The 8044-nt window shown below is 29.7% G+C and overlaps 1 protein-coding gene across 1 annotated transcript in view; it reads left to right on the forward strand.

Moving 5' to 3' along the window:
• The first annotated feature begins 537 nt into the window (after positions 1–537).
• LOC117179144 (sestrin homolog) overlaps positions 538–8044 on the forward strand; it is a 592084-nt gene continuing 584577 nt past the window's right edge. Inside the window, exon 1 of the mRNA XM_033370823.1 lies at positions 538–742. The gene's annotated coding sequence lies outside the window, so the exon portion shown is untranslated. The remainder of the gene's footprint in view (positions 743–8044) is intronic.

The following is an 8044-nucleotide window of genomic DNA, read 5'->3' on the forward strand; positions in this document are numbered from 1 at the left end:
TTGCATTTATTTTCTTATGTTCAAAACTGCATTCATTTAGGTTAAAATTTTTAAGTGAACCGCTACCACAACTCGTGCCCTTTACAATTTTTTTTTTTTCAAATAAAAAACATCTCGCTACTGAAAGCTAAATTTGAGAAACAATAACTTTTATATACAAAAGATGTTTTTCCAGGAAGATAAAATAATATATTCTTGCATTCTACAAACATAAATATGCTTCAGTCTAAAAGAAATACAAATATTTAACAATAATTAGTGATCCGAATTTCATAATTTGCATGAAACGTGTTGCCAAGTGAATATATTGATCTCCTCAAGTGAAATGAGCGCGGGCAATTTAAACCTGAACAGTTGCCCTCTTCCCTGCCAGATGACGCCACGATACTATTAACGGTGCAAACGAAAGAGAAGTGACAGCCCGAACTGTCAGCGGTCTTCCTTAAGTCAACTTTTTTCTGAAAATAAGCAATTTCACCCAGTACCATTAACTCCACATAAGAACAAAAACAGTTTCTCATCCTCCAAAACAATAGTTCAACTCATTCAGTTTCAATTCGCCGAGAAAATCATGTATATTCCACAAGTCGTTAAGCCTGCACGCAGAAAGGAACGACTTGCCTAGCCGGTCAGTCTACTGGAAGATTCCATTGTGAGTGGGTTTCAAAAAGTTTTTCCTCCGGTTAATCGGTGTTTTTCGTGTGTATCACCTTTTGGCCGACTACATTCACTACATAAAAAGGTACTAGCAGTTATATTTTTCTAGGAAATGTCATTACTTTGTTTATTACTCTCCGAGAATCAAAATGAGAGTCAAAATTGTAGAGGTTACTGCACCGCTCGATCCTTTCAGCTGTGTACCCCAGCTGATGAGTAAACGTAGAACGACCGGTTTCTGCTTGAAAATCACCTTTTAAAATCTCTTAAATTCAACTTTTTGGAGTTAACATCACCTGAGGTTGAATAATTTCTCTCCCTTTTTTCATGAAGGCTTGAAAAAGTTCGTTTACAGGGTGACCTCCAAAATCCTCAGTGCTTTGCGTGACTTTGTGCCGTGAATTTTAGAATATAATTTTATAAAACGTTATGTTTTGTTACGTTCTGCAGAATTTAGTAATTGCTTAGTTGTTGAATCAAATAGAATCGTATTTATTGTTTTAAAGTGACTCGACAATTCGGAAACAAAAGGGCAACTCTGCCCATAGCAACAACAAAGTGACACTTTGGTATGTCTTCTTTTTTATTTATTACTAGAAAACAAACTCGCCCGACTTTTATTTTTGTTGTCTCCCTTTTTAAATTAAAATATAAAATTGATATTAATGCCAACTTTTTGTATTCAAAGGTATCTATGATCTAAAATAATAGAGATGAAGATACAAGGACAATTGTTTTTAAAATTGATATCTTAACTTCAGAATTAATATTTAACATTTTTGTATAATACGTAGAGAATCGTAACATTGGATTTTTGTTTCAAAATATCAATTTCTAACAAGAAATACTAACATAACCTAAAGTTAGTCAAAATTTTAATTTTTTTTTTTAAAGTCAAATAATTTTCATTTAAATTAACTGATTTCTGGTTTAAGAAATTATCATAACCTAAAATTGTTAAAAAGTTGTGAACAGTCTTTGAAAAATAACTTTTTTTACTAAAAATGTCAATTTTCGACGAAAAAAACTAACATTTAAAATTTTGAAAAGATTCTAAATTCTGCTCTTATGATAATATTCTACCTAGAACGCCAAAGTAACCTAAAAGTGTTAGCAAATTACAAATCTTCTTTGAAATTTAATTATTTTTGTTTGAAATATCAACTATTACATTTGTCATTGAGCATTTATCTTTTTTAGTAGAAAATTTATCTCTGAAGATTTTAAGATTTTGGTGACTTTTTTTCAAGTTAATTTTATTGACCTAATATTGTTCAAAATTTATGACTTCTTTAAAATGTAATTATATATTTATTAAATAGGCAAATTTTCGATGAATAAAATTAACATAATCTTAAAGTGTTAAAAGATTCTAAATCTTGTTCTTATGATAATTTTCGTTTGAAAATATCAATTCTCAGTATAAAACGCCAATGTAACCTATAATTATTAAAAATTTCAAATCCACTTTTAAAGTTAATATTTTTTGTTTGAAATATCAACCATGAAATATCCAACTACTAGTTTGACAGTTAAACGACTTTTTTTAAATTCGTTTTTTGTTTGTTGAACAGTCAACTCATTGGTTGAAAATTCGTCTCTGATTGAAAATTCAAATATTTTGGTCTGGGATCGTTTTTTTGTTTTGTTTGAAAATTCATATTTTTCTTTATTCAAAATTCAACTAATTGGTTGAAGGTTGAACTATTTTGTTGTAAATTCATTTTTTATATGAAATTAATTGACTTGGTTGAAAATTTATTTTTTGGTAGAAAATTAAAGTAAATAGTAAAAACTTTATATATTTGGTTGATAATTAAATATTTTCACTAAAAATAGCGTTTCAAGTTGAATCTAAGATAGTAACTACGTGCATTTCATTTGAAATAATTTATTAATAAAAATATAGTTTTTTGTTGCGAAGAGGCAACATAATTTAAAATTGTTAAAAAGTTATGACTCTTTTTTGAAATAAAATTTTTAAATTAAAAATCTGAATTTCCGACGAAGAACACCAGTAAAACGTTTAAAAAATTATTTCATAATTATTATATTATTTCCGAAAAAAATCGACTTTTTTATAACTTCATGGACTAAAATGTTTATTTATTAGAGTATCATGTAAATTTAACATTTAGAACACTTTCCGTTAATAGAAAATTCGCCTTTTTCTTGAAATGTCAACAGGTCAAAGTGAAATGTTTAATATTCATCATTTTTCAACGGTTTGATTGTTAAAAGTTGAATTTTCAAAGGATATATTTAAAAATATTGAAAATTGAAGAATATTAGAACTTATGTTTACAACAGTTAAAAATTCAATTTACAATTTTCTTCCATTTTTAAGTTTATTCCACTTTTAAGTGTTGAAGATTCAAGCCTCAGAAATTCTCAATAATCCTCATTAACGTTGTGAAAAAGTGATGAATGTTCTAAGAAATGTAATAATTTACTAATAAAAATGTATATTTCGGAGGACAACCGATAACAGAATCCGAAGTCTTATTATCTAAAAAAAATCATTGGATTTCATTATAATAGTTTTGATTTAAAAATACAAATTTTTTATTTAATTATAGTCCAAAAGTTAAATAGCAGCCGGGCAAAGCAAAATAAAGTTGTATTTTTTTAAAATACAAAAATAAATTTAAAAATTGGGTTAACAGCTTATTATTGTCAACGTTTTGGTTTTTCCACAGAATAATGATCACTTTATATTCACTTTTATCTTTTTTTTTACGAGAAAATTTGTATTTTTTTAAAAGAATTTTTTTTTACACTATTCTGATGAGAAGGTTAGTTTTATGTACAATATTGTATTGAGCTTTGGCTCTCTTTTTTAAGGCCAAAAAAGAAATCGCAAGTTCTTCCATTTTTGACCCGTTTTTAACCGTTTATTTATAAGATGCATAGTTTTTATTTTGAGCGTGAAAAAATATTACACAAAATAAAAAATTCTATTTTCCAAAAAAACTATGTGAGATACGAAAGTAATGTCAAAAAGGAAATTGTCCATCTAAAAGAGAGGTAAAAATTTACTTTAGAATATTTTCCATACATGTTTCTTTTAATCAGGATAAAGCTTTTCAACAAGTCAAAATTCCACTTTCTGGCCAAACTATGCAACATATGAAATAAAGTTTAAAAAAAATTTCTGCTCTTTAATAGACCTACAAAGTTGCCTTTAAATATTTTTTGATAGAACACATCGCTTTCCTTTAAATGTTGAAAATCTTATTGACATATCAAAATTAAAATTTTTGTTATTGTATAATTTATTAGAGAATTATAGAACACATAAAAAATATATCAAAGCCGCTATCTGAAAAATTCACGAATTGATGATAATTGATTTTTCTCAGCGTTTCCGTTTTTCAGCGGTGTTATAATCACTTCATACTCACTTTTATAATTTTTTTACAAAAACGTATGTGTTTTTCTTTAAAAAAAAACACAAAAAATAATGTTTAAACGTTTTTAATTAATTTTTTTCTAATTAAGTTTCAGCCTAAAACTATAGAAGAAGAAATGTATAATAGTGGAAGAAATGTGAATCGATAGAGGATTTCAATAATGTTAAATATGAATAGATTTTAATTATTTCAATGAAGTTCGTTAATGGTTGATTCATTTAAATATTTAACAATTGATTAATTTGACATATTATGATAGTAAAAATGAAAAATTGCTACAATTAGCATTATAATTATAATATTTTAAATAAATCTTGTTTCATTAATAAATGATAAATGTTTATAAAATTCTAAAAAATTTTAGGGGAGAGTGCCCTTGGTTGGGACGCTTTTTTTCGTTCATAAGAACAATAAATATATAAATATAAATAATTCTTATGATTACACATAAAGGTCGATGATTGACTATTACTTTGAAACAGATAACATTAAATATGAAAACAAATGATTGATTTAAAAATGATTTTTTTTTAATCTGTGCAAACGTCCTAACCAAGGGCACTCGGTCCTTGTTTGGGACACTTCAGCACAGTATTCATTTATGAATGAGTGATTAAGCTAAATTAATAAAATATATAAAAAAGTAGTAATAAATCCTTTTAATTTTTTTTATACCATTATTTATCATACTGTTATGTTTATCATACATAATGTTCTTTAGCACACGGAAAATTCGTTTCTTTCTCGTTATACAAAGCGGATTTGGAAAACCCGTGTTATTTCAATCTCCAAATTTTTGGTCGATTTTCTCGGAATCGCTAAATTTTGTACATAAAACTTTTGTCACACGCTTACACCAAATGCTCGCTTTCAGTCACCCCTTTCTCAGCCTTCCTAGAACTGCTGGCCAATGGAGTTTCTCAGAAGGTCGGGCGAGAGCGGTTGCGACATAATATATATATATTCCAATTGAAAACGAGTCAGGCGGCCCTCGCTATTTACGTTTCGATCCCCTCGAAACCAGTCCAAGGTTATTTGAAGGCAATCCCCATCACTTGACTGAAAGCGAGAGTTTGGTGTATTTAGAAACCTAATATCTCAAAAGCATGATTTTACTTTATTTTTAAACTAAAAAAGGAATATTTGATCACAATGCGCAGTCGCGTTTGGTCCAAATTTTAGTTTAGTGTCACTTTGAGTTTGTCTACTTCCACATATGTATGTCCTTGAACCTGGATAACTTTTTTGGTAAAACTTTTTTAGCTTCAGCTCAGCAAAAGTTCGGTTAGGGACTTCTGTACTGTGTACAGTGTACTGTGTACTTTGCAGTAATGAACATGATTTTACAGATTTTAAAGTTTTTGGGGCGAAATATGAAACCTCACTTTTTAGCTTTGCCCCAAATAATAGTTCGCTTTTGGACTAAAAATGAGATTTTCCAACGGATTCAATGCATGTACTCGAAAATTAGGAAATGTCATCAAAGTCAACAATTATACTAAACATTGATATTTATAATTCGAAAACAGTGACAAGGGTCCAAGTTACCGGAAAAATTGAAAATCTTTCTTTCAAACACTAAAAATATACATGAAGTTCTCAAAGTTCGATAGAACGAAATATTTATACTCAATTCTATTTTATCAATAAATATTGTTCTAACTGCAATTTTTTGTTTATTTGAGCGTTCAGAATTTCAAGCACACTAAAACCATTTTTCAATTTATGATAATATTAAAATGTCGCGAAAAATGAACTCACTGAAACGATCGTATAAAAATCATAAGAACTTTGTGTACAAAATAATCTACTAATCACGAAAGGGTTATGGATGCTAGATCACTGCTTAATCACTAGATTTTATTATTATTACCCTTCCTAATGGACGTTCTGAAATGCGAGTAAAATGTTACAGTTCACGTGAACTATAAAACAGAAGAAAAGTGACTTGTACTCACAATGATTAAGGAATTTACGAGAATAATTTAAAACTTAGTTTGCCCATTTTTTCTGAATGGATTTCTGCTAGCTCATATTTCGTTATTAGATCGGAGGATATTTAATACGATGAGTAGATAGTTGTGTGCAATATATTATTTTAATAGATGTAGTTGGAATAGAGTATAATATTCTTAATGTTCTTTGCCAAGACACTTGATTGATGCTCAAAGCTCGTTCTATGGACAAGCGAAACTGTAGATTATATACATAATTTCCTTACGCAGCTGAGCTCTCAGCAGCTGATGAGTGCCGGAGAGTACAACCGGTTCTCTATTTTTTTTAAACTTCATTTCATTCTGCAACGCCCTACTTATTACGCATGTATCTTCTAGTAATAATTGCAATGAGACGCCGTTCAGGCTGCACGTCATCAATCTTTAGATCACTTTTTATTATTCTTTTCTCATAATAATTATATTATCCACGTTGCACATTTTTTCTGAATAGTATTTTAATAATCTTCTTAATGTATACGGAGAGAAATTTCGGGAGATTAATTCACGCACTACTCCTTGATTTTATTACGCAATGGCGCGAGAACTAGGATCTCGGAACCCTTGCTTTTAAAGCATAGGTCTCGAAGTTTCAGGCATTAGCCCACGCCCCTTCGCTTGAGGGTCTCGAATGCTATGCTCTTAGATCAAAGAGTGCGAGACTTTAAATCACAACGTAAAAGTAGTAGCTTTAAGATCGCGCGCATCCGTGAATTAATCTCTTGAAATTCCTTTGCGTGTGGGAAGTCAAAAAATTAAAGTATGGCTAAGAATCATATTATCTAGTATTATCAGGGTGGACCTTGGTCAGGAAAGACTTGAAAATCAAGCTAAATTATACTGAATTCAATTTTTCTCAATTTTAATCTAAAATTTTTTTATTTCGTATATAAGAGATTTTATGTTTAAAATGTTTTAAGCTTATGAAAAATTGGTTAGGAAAAAATTAGGCTATTTTAAAAATTGGTAATATGGAAAGAAATAGACGTAGAAATGATTATAGACGCGAAAACAGGATACTTAAACGATTAGTTAAAGAAAGTAAAGATACAATTTTAGAGCAGAAGAAGAGATATAAAAATATAAAACGACTTTGAAGTAAGCAGGAAACTACTTTATAAAAAAATGAAAGGAAACAAAAGTACAGAATTTGTCATCATGAGAAATAGTAGGCGGGAAAAGAAATAGTAGGCGGGAGATGCAGCTATAGGACACCACAACTGCGATGTTGAACACGATGCGATGGAAAACTCAATTGAAAAAGTCTGTGTCACTGAGGTTAGGGATATAATTAAGAACTTGAAAAACGGTAAGGCTGCCGGGGTTAGACGGTATTAACGCTGAAATGCTTAAACACGGTGGCGCGTGCATACCACATAGACTGTGCGAATTGACAAATTTATGTTTCGAGATGGGAGACGTCTCAGACGATTGGAAAAAAGCGATTATCGTACCAATATACAAGAGAAAGGGAGATAAAAGTGAGTGCAATAATTACAGAGGGATTAGCTTATTAAGCACCGTAAGTAAAATATATTCAAAATTACTTATTCGCAGGGTAATGAAAATAACAAAAGCAAAGATTTGGGAAGTCCAAAGTGGTTTTATGCCAGGAAGTTCATGTACGGATCAAATATTTAGCTTAAGGCAAATAACAGAAAAAAGTTTGAGAGTAGGAAAAAAAGTTTTCTGTGCATTTGTTGACCTAGAAAAAGCTTTTGACAAGGTACATAGAAGTAAACTTTGGGAAGTCCTCAAAGAGTATGGAGTCAATGGATGGAACCTACAAACTATAAAAACAATATATACAGGCAGCAAAGCGAGTGTAAGAGTGAATGGGAAACTGAGTGACTGTTTCGATATTATTCAAGGAGTTATACAAGGATGCGTTATGTCTTCATTGTTATTTATATTATTTATGGACAAGTGTTTAAGAATGGCTCTCTTCGACGAAGAGGGTGTGGATCTCGAAACAGTAAG

The sequence above is a fragment of the Belonocnema kinseyi genome, chromosome 8, assembly GCF_010883055.1.
Source record: "Belonocnema kinseyi isolate 2016_QV_RU_SX_M_011 chromosome 8, B_treatae_v1, whole genome shotgun sequence".
Lineage (NCBI taxonomy): Eukaryota > Metazoa > Arthropoda > Insecta > Hymenoptera > Cynipidae > Belonocnema > Belonocnema kinseyi.